The sequence below is a fragment of the Emys orbicularis genome, chromosome 2 (genome assembly GCF_028017835.1).
Source record: "Emys orbicularis isolate rEmyOrb1 chromosome 2, rEmyOrb1.hap1, whole genome shotgun sequence".
Lineage (NCBI taxonomy): Eukaryota > Metazoa > Chordata > Testudines > Emydidae > Emys > Emys orbicularis.
In genome coordinates this window covers 217,904,872-217,918,780 of record NC_088684.1, presented here as the reverse complement: position 1 = coordinate 217,918,780, position 13,909 = coordinate 217,904,872, and the positions used below count along the sequence as shown (strand labels likewise).

Genomic DNA, 13,909 nt, shown 5'->3' with positions numbered 1-13,909 from the left:
ATTAATCACGACTATTTTATCTAGTTAATTTGTTTTCCGTTAATCACATGCATTAATTGCAATTAATTAACAGCCCTAACATAGTCAAATGGTCCACAGTGAAATCAAATGTAGGTCTTAGAAGTGGGCAAAGTTCTCCTACTTGCTAGGTTTTAATGAGCACCCCACATTACTTTAAAAGACCCCGAACTCATTCTGCAATTATCAGAATAGCTGGTGTAAATTTCATTTTAGAAACAACTTACCTGCTTTATGCTGAAACTTGACACAGTATAGATCATTGTAGGGTTATTTGTTAGGTCATCTGGCCACACCCAGTTGGCAAACATTGCCTTTTGGTTGGGTGACAATGGTAATTTGCCACATTTACCTCTGGATTTAAAAATAATAAAAAAAATAATTCAAATCAACCAAAGACAGATCAGAAACAACTTTCCATGGTATGTCCCATTTTATTTACAGCAGTCACAGACATTAATCAACGAGGTCCATTACTCAATGCAGGGGGGGGGGGAAGACACTAACAAAAAATGTGGAAATGCTAAATGCCGTTTTTGTTTCAGTTTTCACCAAAAAGGTGAGTAGCGATAGGATGTCTAACAGTGAATGCCATTGAAAGTAGGATCTGAGGCTAAAATAGGGAAAGAACAAGTTCAAAATTACTTAGACAAGTTAAAAGTCTTCAAGTCAGCAGGGCCTGATGCAGCGGCGTATTATCGCCTAGGCCAACTAGGCCTAGGGCAGCAAATTTGCCGGGGCAAATTTGCTCTTGCCCCCTCCCCAACTCTGCCCTTCCCCAAATCCCCGGCCCGCCTCCTCCCCCAGGCGCGCCGCGCTTCCCTCCTTCTACCTCCCTCCCAGGCTTGCCGCGCTGGGAGGGAGGGAGAAGCGAGTTGCAGCACGCTCGGAGGAGGCGGAGCAGAGGTGAGCTAGGGCCAGTGGGCGCGGGGAGTAACGGGGGGCCGGGAATCGCTCCCCGGCCCGCCCCAGCTCACCTCTGCTCCACCGCCGCCGCCATCCCCTGAGCGCGTCGCAACTCCCCTTCTCCCCCCTCCCTCCCAGGCTTGCCGCACGAAAGCCCTGGGAGGGAGGGGGGAGAAGCGAGTAGCGGCACGTTCGGGGGATAGCGGAGGTGAGCTGGGGCCGGCGGGCATGGGGAGTAACTCTTGGGGGGGGGGGTAGGGAACCACTCCCTGCCCCAGCTCACCGCTGCTCCACTGCCGCCATCCCCCGAGCGCGCCACAACTCCCCTTCTCCCCCCTCCCTCCCCGGCTTGCCGCGGGGGAGCGGGGGGGGGGGGGGCAGCAATTTTTTGATGGCCTAGGGGCGGCAAATTTGTTAATCCGCCCCTGGCCTGATGACATCTCTCTAAGGCCTTGTCTACACTACAAAGTTTTTTTCGGCAAAAGCTGCCTTTCGCTGACAAAACAGGGGAGGTGTACACGCTACAAAGCTACTTTTGGCGGCAAAACTCTTCTGTTTTGCCTACAAAATAAAACCACCTCAGCGAGAGGCATAAAGCTTTTTGCGGCAAAGTTAAAGCATCAAAGTGTCAGTGTAGACACTGCTGTTTGTTTTGTCAATATACCTGGCTTGCACCAGCATCCCACAATGCCCGCCATGACTGCTCTGCTCACTGTTTTGATCTCTGCTGCCCTGCAGGCATGCGCCCCTCCCCTTTCAAAGCTCTGGGAAGTATCTAACAGCTGAGCTTGCTGCTATGCTCGGGCAACAAAGAGCAAATAATTAACGTGGAATGCTCCTGTTCTGCCCTGTACAAGAACACAGCAGCAGGCAGCAGGGAGTGGGGGGGGATTACTGCCTTGCTGCTTTGACATTCCTCAGCACTGAGAGCTCACAGAGCTGCTCAGGATGCCGCTTCCGGAGAGCTGAGGAGGCTGTGGGAGAACTCTGAGGAAATCACAGAACCATAGGCAGGGCGAGCTGCTTCTGCTGGGGGATGGCAGAGACTGCTGTGCTGATCAGAGCCGGGGGGTTGATGTGTGGGTGGTGTCCCCCCTCCCCTTGCCTTAGGATCAGCCTGCTGTCTCCCCCCACACAAACTACTCTCCTCTCCTCTCTCTCCCCCCCAGTTCAGTTGAAAAATGGCTGACAATCTACTAGGATGCCCATGGAATGATGGGATTGAGAAACCTGCATCATGTGATGCTGTGCCTGCCCCATGAGGCACTGCAAACCCTTCCCAAAGAACCCTGCAGCCAGTTGCACAGTGGGGATAGCAGAGTGCACTGCTCTCTGTATCGATGCAAGAGCTGCTAGTGTGGAAGCACTCTGCCGACACAAGGAGCTAGTGTGGACATGCAACAGTGGTTTTAATTAAAGTGCTTTAACTAAAGCAGCATAACTTTTGCTGACAAAACTGTATAGTGTAGACAAGGCCTTAGAATACTCAAGGAGCTGACTGAGGAGATATCTGAGCCATTAGTGATTATCTCTGAAAACGCATGAAAGATGGGAGAGATTCCAGAGGAGGATTGAAGAAGGGCAAATAGAGTGCCAATCTATAAAAAAGGGGAAAAAGGCCAACCCAGGGAATTATAGACCAGTCAGCCTAACTTCAGTACCCGAAAAGAGAATGGAGCAAATAATCAAGCAATCAATTTGCAAACACCCAGAAGATAACAAGGTGATAAGTAACAGTCAGCATGGATTTGTCAAGAACAAATCCGGTCAAACCAACCTAATAGCTTTCTTTGACAGGGTAACAAGCCTTGTGGATAGGGGAAGTGGCAGATGTGGTATAGCTTGACTTTACTAAGGCTTTTCATACCGTCTTGCATGACCTTCTCATAAACAAACTAGGGAAATACAACCTAGATGGAGCTACTATATGGTGGGTGCATAACTGGTTGGAAAACCGTTCCCAGAGCGTAGTTATCAGTGGTTCACAGTGAAGCTGGAAGGACATATCAAGTGGGGCCCCACAGGGATCAGTTCTGGGTCTGGTTTTTTCAATATCTTCACAAATTATTTAGATAGTGGCATAGAGAGTACACTTATAAAGTTTGTGGACAATACAAAACTGGGAGGGGTTGCAAGTGCTTTGGAGAATAGGATTAAAATTCAAAATGATCTGGACAAACTGGAGAAATAGTCTGAAGTAAAACAGTATGAAATTCAAGGACAAATGCAAAGTACTCCACTTAGGAAGAAACAATCAGTTGCACATATAAAAATGGGAAATGACTGCCTAGGAAGGAATGCTATGGAAAGAGATATGGGATTATAGTGGAGCACAAGCTAAATATGAGTCAACAGTGTAATACTGTTAAAAAAAGGGGGGAGGAGGGGAGAAATATCATTCTGGGATCTATCAGCAAGAGTGTTGTTAGCAAGACACGAGAAGGAATTCTTCCACTCTACTCCGAGCTGATAAGGCCCCAACTGGAATACTGTGTTTTGTTCTGGGCATCACATTTCAGGAAAGATGTGGATAAACCGGAGAAAGTCCAGAGGAGAGCAACAAAATATCATTAAAATTCTAGAAAACATGACCTATTAGGAAAGACTGAAATAACTAGGTTTGTTTAGCCTGGAGAAGAGAAGACTGAGGTGGGACATGATAACAGTTTTCAAATACATACAAGGTTGTTACAAGGAGGAGGGTGAAAAATTGTTCTCCTTAACCCGAGGATAGGAGAAGAAGCGATGGCCTTAAATTACAGCATGGGAGATTTAGGTTGGACATTAGGAAAAACTTCCTACCTGTAAGGGTAGTTAAGCACTGCAACAAATTACCTAGGGAGGTTCTGGAAACTCCTTCGTTGGAGGTTTTTAAGAAAAGGTTAGACAAACACCTAGGAATGGTCTAGTATTATGTAGTCCTGACTTGAGTGTAGGAGTCTGGACTAGATGACCTATTGAGGTCCCTTCCAGTCCTACACTTCTACGATTCTATGACATATGTAAATACAGCTATAAAGTTGTTTAAGTTAATAGCCTTGCAAAGCTAATAATTATTTGGGACATATCATAAGTAAAATATAAAATACTAAGTGTTGACATTTCCCCCCCCCCCCCCATATTAAACCAAATATGAGAGAGGAATTCCAAAAGCCATCTTTAACAACAAAGATGATGGTTTTTTTGGTCACTGGTGTTGGAGAAATTTACTCAATGCTGGAAAGTGCTGAGCTAGTCCACTCAGGGCCTGGCAGGTCTCAAGATACTGGACTGTAATTCATAATTTCCCATCTCCCCCATATTGTCACTGAACTTTACATTTATAAATCTTCCCAACAGTTTCACATAACTGAACTAAAAGCAGTATCTGTCCCTGCTGTGGTCCCCTCTTCCAAGGAAGTCACCAGAGTCCCAGGTTGCTGCTCTCATAAGAATACCTAGCTCTTATACAACACACTTCATCAGTAGATCCCAAAGTGCTTTACAAATAGGTCAGTATCAGTATCCCCATTTTACAGGTGGAGAAACAGAGGCATAGAGAGGTGAAGTGACTTGCCCAACGTCATCCAGAATGCTAGATGCAGAACCAAGAATAGAAGCCAGGCCTCCCAAGTCCCAGTTCAGTGCTCTATCCACTAAACCAGGTGTTCTCAACCTTTTTCTTTCTGAGCTCACCCAACATACTATAAAATCTCCACGGCCCACCTGTGCCACAATAACTGGTTTTCTGCATATAAAAGCCAGAGCTGGCATTGGGGGATAGCAAGCAGGGCAATTGCCTGGGGCCCCATGCCACAGCCCCATGTGGTCTAATGTTGGCCCTGCTTGGTGGACCCCCTGAAACCTACTCGTGGCCCCTGGTTGAGAACCAGTGCACTAAACTATACTTCCATTTCCACTCCGAAGAGAAACTAAAGCTGCCCTCTGACACTATGTGGTGAAGATGTCAGGCTTACGCAACCCCCCCCCCCTCCTCCCACATCCACCCATCCACCCTGCAAGTCCAAAAATTTCTAACAAGCTGGAAGTGCAACTGAATAAGACAAGGTGAAAAAACACAGCACAGTAGGATCAGCATGCATTGAGCAGCACCAAGTTGAGACAGCACAAAGGAGGCCCAGGATTTTCAATTAACATATGATTTGGGGTTTTCAACTTGACACATTTTAATGGGGCCTTATTTTCAGAGGCTGGGAGTTCAGCACTTTCTGGAAGTCAGGCTCCATTAAGGGGTCAAGTGTGACTATGGATTTGGCTGAGTTTTAAGCTGACTTTGCATGCAACTCCTCAGTTTTCGCTGTTACCACTCTCTTCTACTGTCAGACTAACTTGGTGCAAATGGCACACTCTCTACTGGCTGGCAACAGTTAAAAGTTGAGCTACAGCCTTTAATTACTACTGGAACAATTTGGAGTTCTGAGAAAGGAAATATAATGAAGACACAGATGTGATAGGTTGGATCACAGAAACCCCCTTGGGAACTGCTAACTGATGTGCCAAGACTACTTCTGCCCCTGCTTTCCCTGCCAGCTTAGGACTCCAGCACCCTGTCTTGTTCAGCCAGACACGCCAGTCTGCTCCAACACAGACCCAGGATCTGAACCACATGCCCCAAAGCTGCAGACTTAATTGAAAGTGTTCCTGTTCTTAAGAAGTGTTCCTGTCTTTAACACTCACATGCCCAACTCCCAGTGGGGTCTAAACCCCAAATAAATCCGTTTTACCCTGTATAAAGCTTATACTGGGTAAACTCATAAATTGTTCGTCCTCTATAACACTGATAGAGAGATTTGCACAGCTGTTTGCCCTCCTCCCCCAGGTATTAATACATATTCTGGGTTAATAAGTAAAAAGTGATTTTATTAAATACAGAAAGTAGGATTTAAGTGGTTCCAAGTAATAGCAGACAGAACAAAGTGAATTACCAAGTAAAATAAAATAAAACACACACGTCTGAATCTAATACAATAAGAAAACTGAGTTACAGATATAAACCTCACCCTTAGAGGAATTCCAGTAAGCTTCCTTTTACAGACTAGTCTCCTTCTAGTCTGGGTCCAGCTATCACTCAGACCCCCTGTAGTTACTGTCCTTTGTTCCAGTTTCTTTCAGGTATCCTTGGGGGTGGAGAGGTTATCTCTTTAGCCAGCTGAAGAACAAATGGAGGGGTCTCCCACAGGCTTAAATAGACTTTCTCTTCTGGGTGGAGACCCCCTCCTCTCTCCTATGCAAAGTCCAGTTCCAAGATGGAGATTTGGAGTCACATAGGCAAGTCACATGTCCATGCATGACTATACAGGCAGCAGCCATTGCTTACCTGATACCTTGAACGTCCTCATGTAGACTTCTTATGTGGATTGGAGCCTTTCAAGATCCATTGTCCCTTAAGTGCTTCTTGATTGGGCACTTAATTTGCACATTCCTTTCTCTAGAAGCTGACCAAATGCTTTATAAAGGCTACTTAAAAATCAAGCTAGTACACAGCCAATATTCATAACTTCGAATACAAAAATGATACTAAAGGATATTACAACTCAGTTCAACAAAACCTGAACAGATATCCAGCAACATCATGCTCAGTCTTTCGCTGATGCTTGTGATCTGTATACTTTGAATACAAAAATGATACTAAAGGGAATGAGCCAACCCAGGTCCACCTGGAGATAGTTAACTGCCTACACACCTGGAAAGCAGTTAATAAAGAAAGAAGCACCTGGGCCTAATAAAAGGGCTAGGAGAGCTCAGTTGAGGGGAACCTTTGGAAGAGGAAGGATGCCCTGGGGGAAGATGCTCCTAGGGAGTCTGAGCTAGGCAAAAACTGTCCAGGCAGGGAAGCCTGGGAGAGACCCTGACCAAGCTGGGGAAGGACAGCGGAACTCTCTAAACAGTGAAGAAGCCTGAGGCTTTACAGCAGAAGGAGCTCCTGAAGCCCAGAGGCTTTTGGTTTGGGACTTTGATGTTTCATCTGGGTAACAGCCTCTCACAACTTGCAGAAGTGCTCCTTTCAGGAGGCTTTCTTAAAGGGTGCAACTCTGCTGTAGTGTTTGTTTGGCTTCTCCTTGACTGGGCTGTTTAAGTGACCTCATCCTCCCTGCAAGAAGGAGGGGAAACTGAGGCAGACCATAGCAGAGCCAAACTCCTCCATAACAGGCTGCTCAGGAAGTGATGGTGCCCCATTTGCATCACCCCTCAGTGAATTCTGTTGAGTATCACATTAGTGGGTTGCTTTAATAAGTACCCTTCCAAAAGCTAAAGGATGGTGTTAAAATTTGCTGTTTTAACTCCCCCCGCCCCCCTCCCCACTTCGAGCTGCAGAAATTTTACTCAAGCATTTCCTGGTTAAAAGATTTAGACTCTTTAACTGACCTTCTACAGCAGGGCACTGAATGAATGTAGTATATTTAAAATAAAATAGAAGCACAATTTCTTAAGTCAATATACACACTTCTAGCTCTCATGAATACAGTTTCTGCCCCAGAGTTGAAGGATGGATACACATTGTTATGGTGTAGTCTTGCAGGTTGAAAAATGCATGGATATACAACTTTGGAGTGAAAAAAGAGTTTTTATTGGCTTAACTTTTGCCCTTCTATTAATGTGTGTAATGCCAACAGACCCTGGTCATCATCCGCTGGGATCAAACCTGGGACTTCTGGAGCTTAATGCGTGAGCCTCTACTGCACAAGCTAAAAGGTGTGTGTCTCTTAGCCAAGGCTGTAGCCGACTCATCAGTCTCTAACTGCCACTAAAGTGGGACAGTGGGCCATACCAACCAGACATGGGTGACGTGCACAAAACACTATATTTGCCTCAAAAGTGGTAGGCCAGATCTGGGGTTGAAGTTAATTTTTTCTGTAAAACTTGAAGTGAATCAGACAAAGCTTCATGCATTATAACAACCTAAAAATAGGTGTTTAGTGTAGTTCAAGAAGTCTTCCAACTTTATTGATTCTTCTGTGTTTGTTTTTTTTAGTTGCTCCAGAGAAGTAAAACTTAATCTCAGCCAGGGGGATTTAAAAGACTAACTGCCCAGCACCTTAATTTTGTTGTTCAAAGTCTAATTTTGAAAATTATCCACTTTTAAAATTGGCAAGCTGATGGTGGATGTGGCCCCTATCAGTGTTAATACAGCATATGAGTGCTAGAGATCTAAGCTTTTTTTATATTTTATTAAAAAAAAGTCCCTAACTCTCTTCCTTATCTGTGTTTTCTGGGTCCCATGTTCATGTTGTCTTAAATGGGAGCAGAATGAGGTCAATCTCACCACTCTTGAAAATGCCACCCTGAATTCTCCCTCACTTTTCAAGAATGTTAGATTCTTTTTTGTAACAGATGCTCAAATCAATGATTTGTGTCTAATAGCTTCATTTTAATAAGGACTCTTTTGTGGGGGATTTTCTGACTATAAGGCGGCGTTGGTTTCCTTGGTCTCACTTCTCCTTTTCTATCCTTTCAAGAGGGGGTGCGAGTGTGTGCATGTGTAATTCACTGGGCCCCCATTGTGGGCCGACCATGTCATCTCTCAACACTGGTATGCTGTCTTTAAAGCTGCTGGCGAAGCTGCCAATGTACTGTATGTACATAACTCAATAGTTCTTATTACTTGTCAGTTCCTTTGAGGCAGTATTGTTAAACCCCAAACTTTAGATGCCACTGCATGTGCGTATATGCGTCCACTGCTCATGGTCAATCAGAAGAACATGTATATTCTTTCATCAGTGCTGAAAATGTCTCTGTGAATGGAGTGAATGGTACTTTTAACCAAACTTCTTAAATTTTGATTTTTATGGAGGATTTTCACCTCAGTGACAAGAATGATCTTCTACTGAGGGAGGAATCTTCTACTCTGGACCATGGTATTAAGGAATTACATTAAGCAGTGCTAGGTAACAAAACTATCACAAGATGGCAGTGTTTCAGAACTTTACTGTTCAAAGTGCAGCAACCCGTTTCTATAACCCAGGACCTGGTTATATCGAGGTCTTGGCAGACCATTACTGGCAGTTCTCCAAAGTCTTTATGTAACCCTTCTGCCAGGTGGAGTTGGTAGCAACCAGGGCAGGGTTCAATATCTAGGCATTCCTTTTCAACAATACAACACAGAATTGGCTCGAGCCCCCACCCAGTAACTTGGGAAAATTACACACCACCCCCTGGGCGCCTCTAAGAGGCAATACTTCCCCTCACAAGCACAGAGTCTGTGTATAGAAAAGAAACTCTTAATGAAAAGAGGGAAGTCACCTGACATTAATTAGGGAAAACGCAGGATTCAACTGTGAGCAAAACACCCACCCGACAGTATATTGGGCAGTGGTTTTTTGCCTCAAGTTCTTGAGATCTACAACTAAAAGTTCTTTTAACATGCCCCTCTCTGCTCCCTCACCACACCCCACTAACCGTGGTTGGCTTTGGTCAGTGAAGACCCAGAGTTCAGTGGGACATCTGTGTGAGTTCACCTCCCACCCAGGGGGTGGGAGGGTGAAGAAGACACCTTGCTTGCTTCGCCATCCGAACACTTACCATGCCGGCCGCCAGCCGCTGTTCTGTTCAGCTCCACCAGCCGTCCTGTCCAGTGTGGGACCCAGCTTCAGGGCTCTTCATACCAGCAAGAGGGAAAGGCCCGGCAGGTGTTACCTGCTATGAGGAGCATGATACCAGGTAGTGTGGATGGGTGCTATAGGGAATTGATGCATGCACTGGTTTAAGGGTCCAGGCTGGGACTTTCAGTGAGGGTATGACGGAGTCCCTATTCTGTTGCCCTCAGCCCAGGAGAAGTGCAATGTACTGCTGAGCCCAGTGAGGGTGAAGACCGGATATTGCTGTGCAAGGGTGCCTCTGATTGATCAGCGAAAGACTGAGCATGATGTTGCTGGATATCTGTTCAGGTTTTGTTGAACTGAGTTGTAATATCCTAGAGCCTGGGATGGGATGTTTGACTTGCACATGCATCTAGGACAGTTTTGAGACCTCAAGACTGGGAAAATTAAGGCATCCACAGGATCTGATGCAAGATATAAGGCTCTGTTACAGAGGTCCACAAAAATAAATCTATTTAACTTTCCTCTAGGTCTCAGTGAGTATTGTCTTGTCTTTCAGTTCCTTGGGATGGTTCCTTGAAACTGTGCATCAGGCTCACCTCTCGCTCACAGTATGGTACATCTTCTATCTGGGCATACAGGAAACACCTCCTTTCACAGTTGGATATAGGGGCTGCTACCTGTGGCTTAGTGGTCAGTCTCTGTCCGGTATAAGGGATATTGGCATTCTTAGTCGCACTTAATTCCTGTGGTCAGTATACACTGTAAATACTGAAGAGACATCACATTCCACTCTGGAGAGAGGCAGTGCTTTACATATCTCAACTGTCTCCAGAGGAATGAATGGCAGTTAGGTTTTCACAATGATTTTGAGCCAGAAGGAAAACATAGGGCCTTCATGGGGAAACTGGGGATAAACTATATGGGAGGGTGGTAGTGAAATGCAGGAACCTTGCATTAGAAGCAGGGGGGGAGAAGAGGAATTGAGCAACATTATTTATTTGGTGGGTAAGAAATCTAGGCTATGGAGGAAAACACTGCTTCCTTCTTGCCTCTTGAGAGTGAGAATAAGAGTTACTAAAATTTACATTGTACTACTGAATAATGGTGTTGAAGCTTGCTAGAGTAGCATTCACCTCTATGTGCAAACTGGCTAGAAATGGAGAACACTCACATTAATTCCCCTTCTAGGGCTCCCAGTTTCCAAGTTAAGTGGAAAACCTACATTGAAGTGCAGCCTTTTTCAACCATACTGCTGAATATTGGGATTTTCATTAAAAAGAAATAGGTGGTTCAACCCAGACCAGTAGGGGTGTCACTGCCTGCCCTGCAACTCTGGGTGCCTTAGATGCTGTGGCTCACAGTCCTGACACCAACAGCCCGACTACAAGCATGTAAGTCAGAGTCTGGCTTTCATGGCCCATTTATGTTTTGCAGTGTGGCCTTAATGCCCTCCTTAGTCTTGAATTTCCCCCAATCCATCAGCCTCTGTAGTGTCTAGCTCTTTCTCCTGGAACACTCTCTGAAGTTAATTGCTCCTTTTAAGAGTCACTACCCTTGTTAGGTTATGTCCATTTTGTATAATTTCAGGAACCCATATTGGTTCCCAAAATTGAGTTTGTGCCCATGTGACCCAGCTGATCACCTTTTATTTCTCCTCAGAAGTGGCAAACAACTTCTGGATAGAACTGGTTTTTACCACCTTTCTCACAGGGTTTCCTAGCTGGGGTTTTCTGCTCCTTCTATGGGGTTTCCCGGGCAAGGTTAGATAAGTCTGCCCTGAGCATTGCTCAGGGCAGACTTATCTAACCTTGCCCAGCAATGCTCAGGGGCTGTCCATCCGAGTGACAGTAAGGGACTGTCGTGGGTCTGACTTGCACTTACCTACCCATCCTAGTGGTGGGGGGCTAGGGTTTTCTTTTCAGAGCTCTGCTTCCACTTGGATGTGCATTTACCATCATCTGCAAGGAGAAGAGAAGGCAGGGAGCCAAATCCGATTTACCATCATCGATCTCCAGCTGCTGTCCCCTGACGTACCATCTACTCTTCTTCAGACCCAGAGGAACATCAAGGGACTCCCTAGAGCTCCTCTCCGATGGCTTTCAACTAGCCGGAGGATTGAAGTTCCAGGCATCAATCGAATGATGTTTCTAATAAGGGGTTTACTTACCTGTTTATGGGGATTAATTTGGAGAATCACTATATTGCATAATTTTTACTATTTACTCCCTCCTTTCCTTTGCCCTATCCATTGTACACCACTTCAATACACTTTATTGGTTTTTCCCCTTATCCCAACTGACTTCTCATTATTTGAGGTGGGAGGGACCCTCTATGGGAAAATTAAACCTACCAGTTGACAGATGCTGGACAGGGAGGGTCGACTCTAAGGACACAGGAAGCATAGGTCCACATATATTTCTTTGCCTTTCTGTCCTTTCCTCTAACACCCTGCAGTTCATTAATTTAACTGGTGTTTGATAAACACCCTTATTTCAATCACAGCACTGAGTTGGTTTTATAGGAAAAGTAAAACCAGTTTATTAAACAAAGTCCTAAATTGGAGAGATATCAAGTATAAGGAATAAAGACAAAGGGTTCCAAGCAAACAAAAATAAAAGTATGCTGCTAAGACTAAAACTGAACTTCAGCAAGTTACAGTCTTTACTTATGCAGGTTATACGCCTTAAACTTAGTTCACAGAGATTTCAACCCCCTTGGCTGAAGGGCCTAGCAGTCTGTGATTTCAAAAGCTCTGACCCCTTGAGTCCTCCAAATGAAGGACAACTCACTTATATCACCCCAAAGTTCCTCGTCTCTGTTTCAAGAGCCAAGAAGGCTTCCTGCTGTTCTTCCCTTCCTGTGGACTTGATCTCCCTGCTGACTCATATGAAAATGGAACTTCCATTGTTCTGATTCCACACTGTTTAATTTACAGTGGAGACAGGTAAATAGCTGCCTTCCCTCCTGTCAGGGAGAGAACCTGTTTCTCCCAGTGTTTGGTCACTGACTTTAAAGCATAATCTCAGTGAGTACCTATAATTCCTCATATAGTGTTAATGCATACATTTCACAACAGTATTAATCACCAGTATGTCAGAATTTCATGAAAAACCTTATCTAATAGACATCTATAATACAGTAATATTGTATAATATCAGTTGATTCAATTGTTTATCATCTGAGGTTCAGCCAGCCCCCACCCCCCAATCTTTATCTGAGAATACATTTCAAAGGGTTAGTGGTCTATGAAGTTCCTTTTTCTCCTGTTGGGAAGAGATGCCATGCATTTTAGTGAAGATGTCATGCTGGTTCCTTCCCTTGTTAGCTTTGTTTAATTTTTATGTAAATGCATTCCAATGTGTCTCCACATTTACCTTTATATAGTATCAGAGGGGTAGTCGTGTTAGTCTGGATCTGTAAAAAGCAACAGAGAGTCCTGTGGCACCTTTAAGACTAACAGATGTATTGGAGCATAAGCTTTCGTAGGTGAACACGCATGCGTCTGACGAAGTGGGTGTTCACCCACAAAAGCTTATGCTCCAATACATCTGTTAGTCTTAAAGGTGCCACAGGACTCTCTGTTGCTTTTTACCTTTATATAGTTGCTTTTAGGAATCTTAGTTAATAAACACAGGCATGTGGAAAATCAAGAGAAATTTTGGCCAGGAAATATCTGCAGCTGTTGCGGTGGGGGTGGGGGTGGGGGTAGGGGCATGGAGGCGAAGTAGTGATGCTATTCTTCTGTAGTCTTCAGGAAAACAGTAAACTCTCATTCTAAATTAACTTGGCCTATAGCGGACAAGTGAACTGAAGTTAATGGGGTAGCACCAGTTAAATGTGGAAAGAATTTGGCTGTAAGAGTCTTGGAGTTATCTCCTCTTCCAGAAGGATGTGGTCTGAGAGGTTGCCTAGAATATCCTAGGTGGAAGGTGTGCTCCAAAAGACTTATAGCCCCTATAAAGCATATATACTATAGGAGAGACAGGACCAGTTTTGAGACTCCCTTGTTCTTGCTTGGCTTATTTTGAGGTGGTGGATGTCCACAAAGTGAATGCAAACCCAGAAGCTCAACCAGTAGTTGGCAAAAGTTTGCTGAAAATCCGTTTTTGGAAGTGCAATGCAGATGGAATCCAACTAACTTCAAGTGTGATAAGGGAAATCTCTCATGGTGAAATTATTCTGTTATCCAGCAGGACTGTAAAGGCCTGTAAAGCCACAATGAGTGAACATGTGTTGCTCCTTTGATGTCAATGGAGCAATGCTGATTTTCACCATCTGAGCATGTGACCCAATTAACAGTACTAGATTTTGTTAATCTTTGGCTTCAACCTTCTAATAGTCTGTCAATATGCAGGAATGGCTCCTGTCCTGGAGATTTGCCTAGTTCATAACTGAAAACCACTAATCTTTCTCTTGATTTTTTGTTTTACTAATTACTATATGAC

General features: G+C 44.6%; 1 pseudogene; it reads left to right on the top strand.

The window, feature by feature from the left end:
- LOC135873799 (collagen alpha-6(VI) chain-like) overlaps window positions 1–13,909 on the top strand; it is a 34,830-nt pseudogene that overhangs the window by 15,907 nt on the left and 5,014 nt on the right.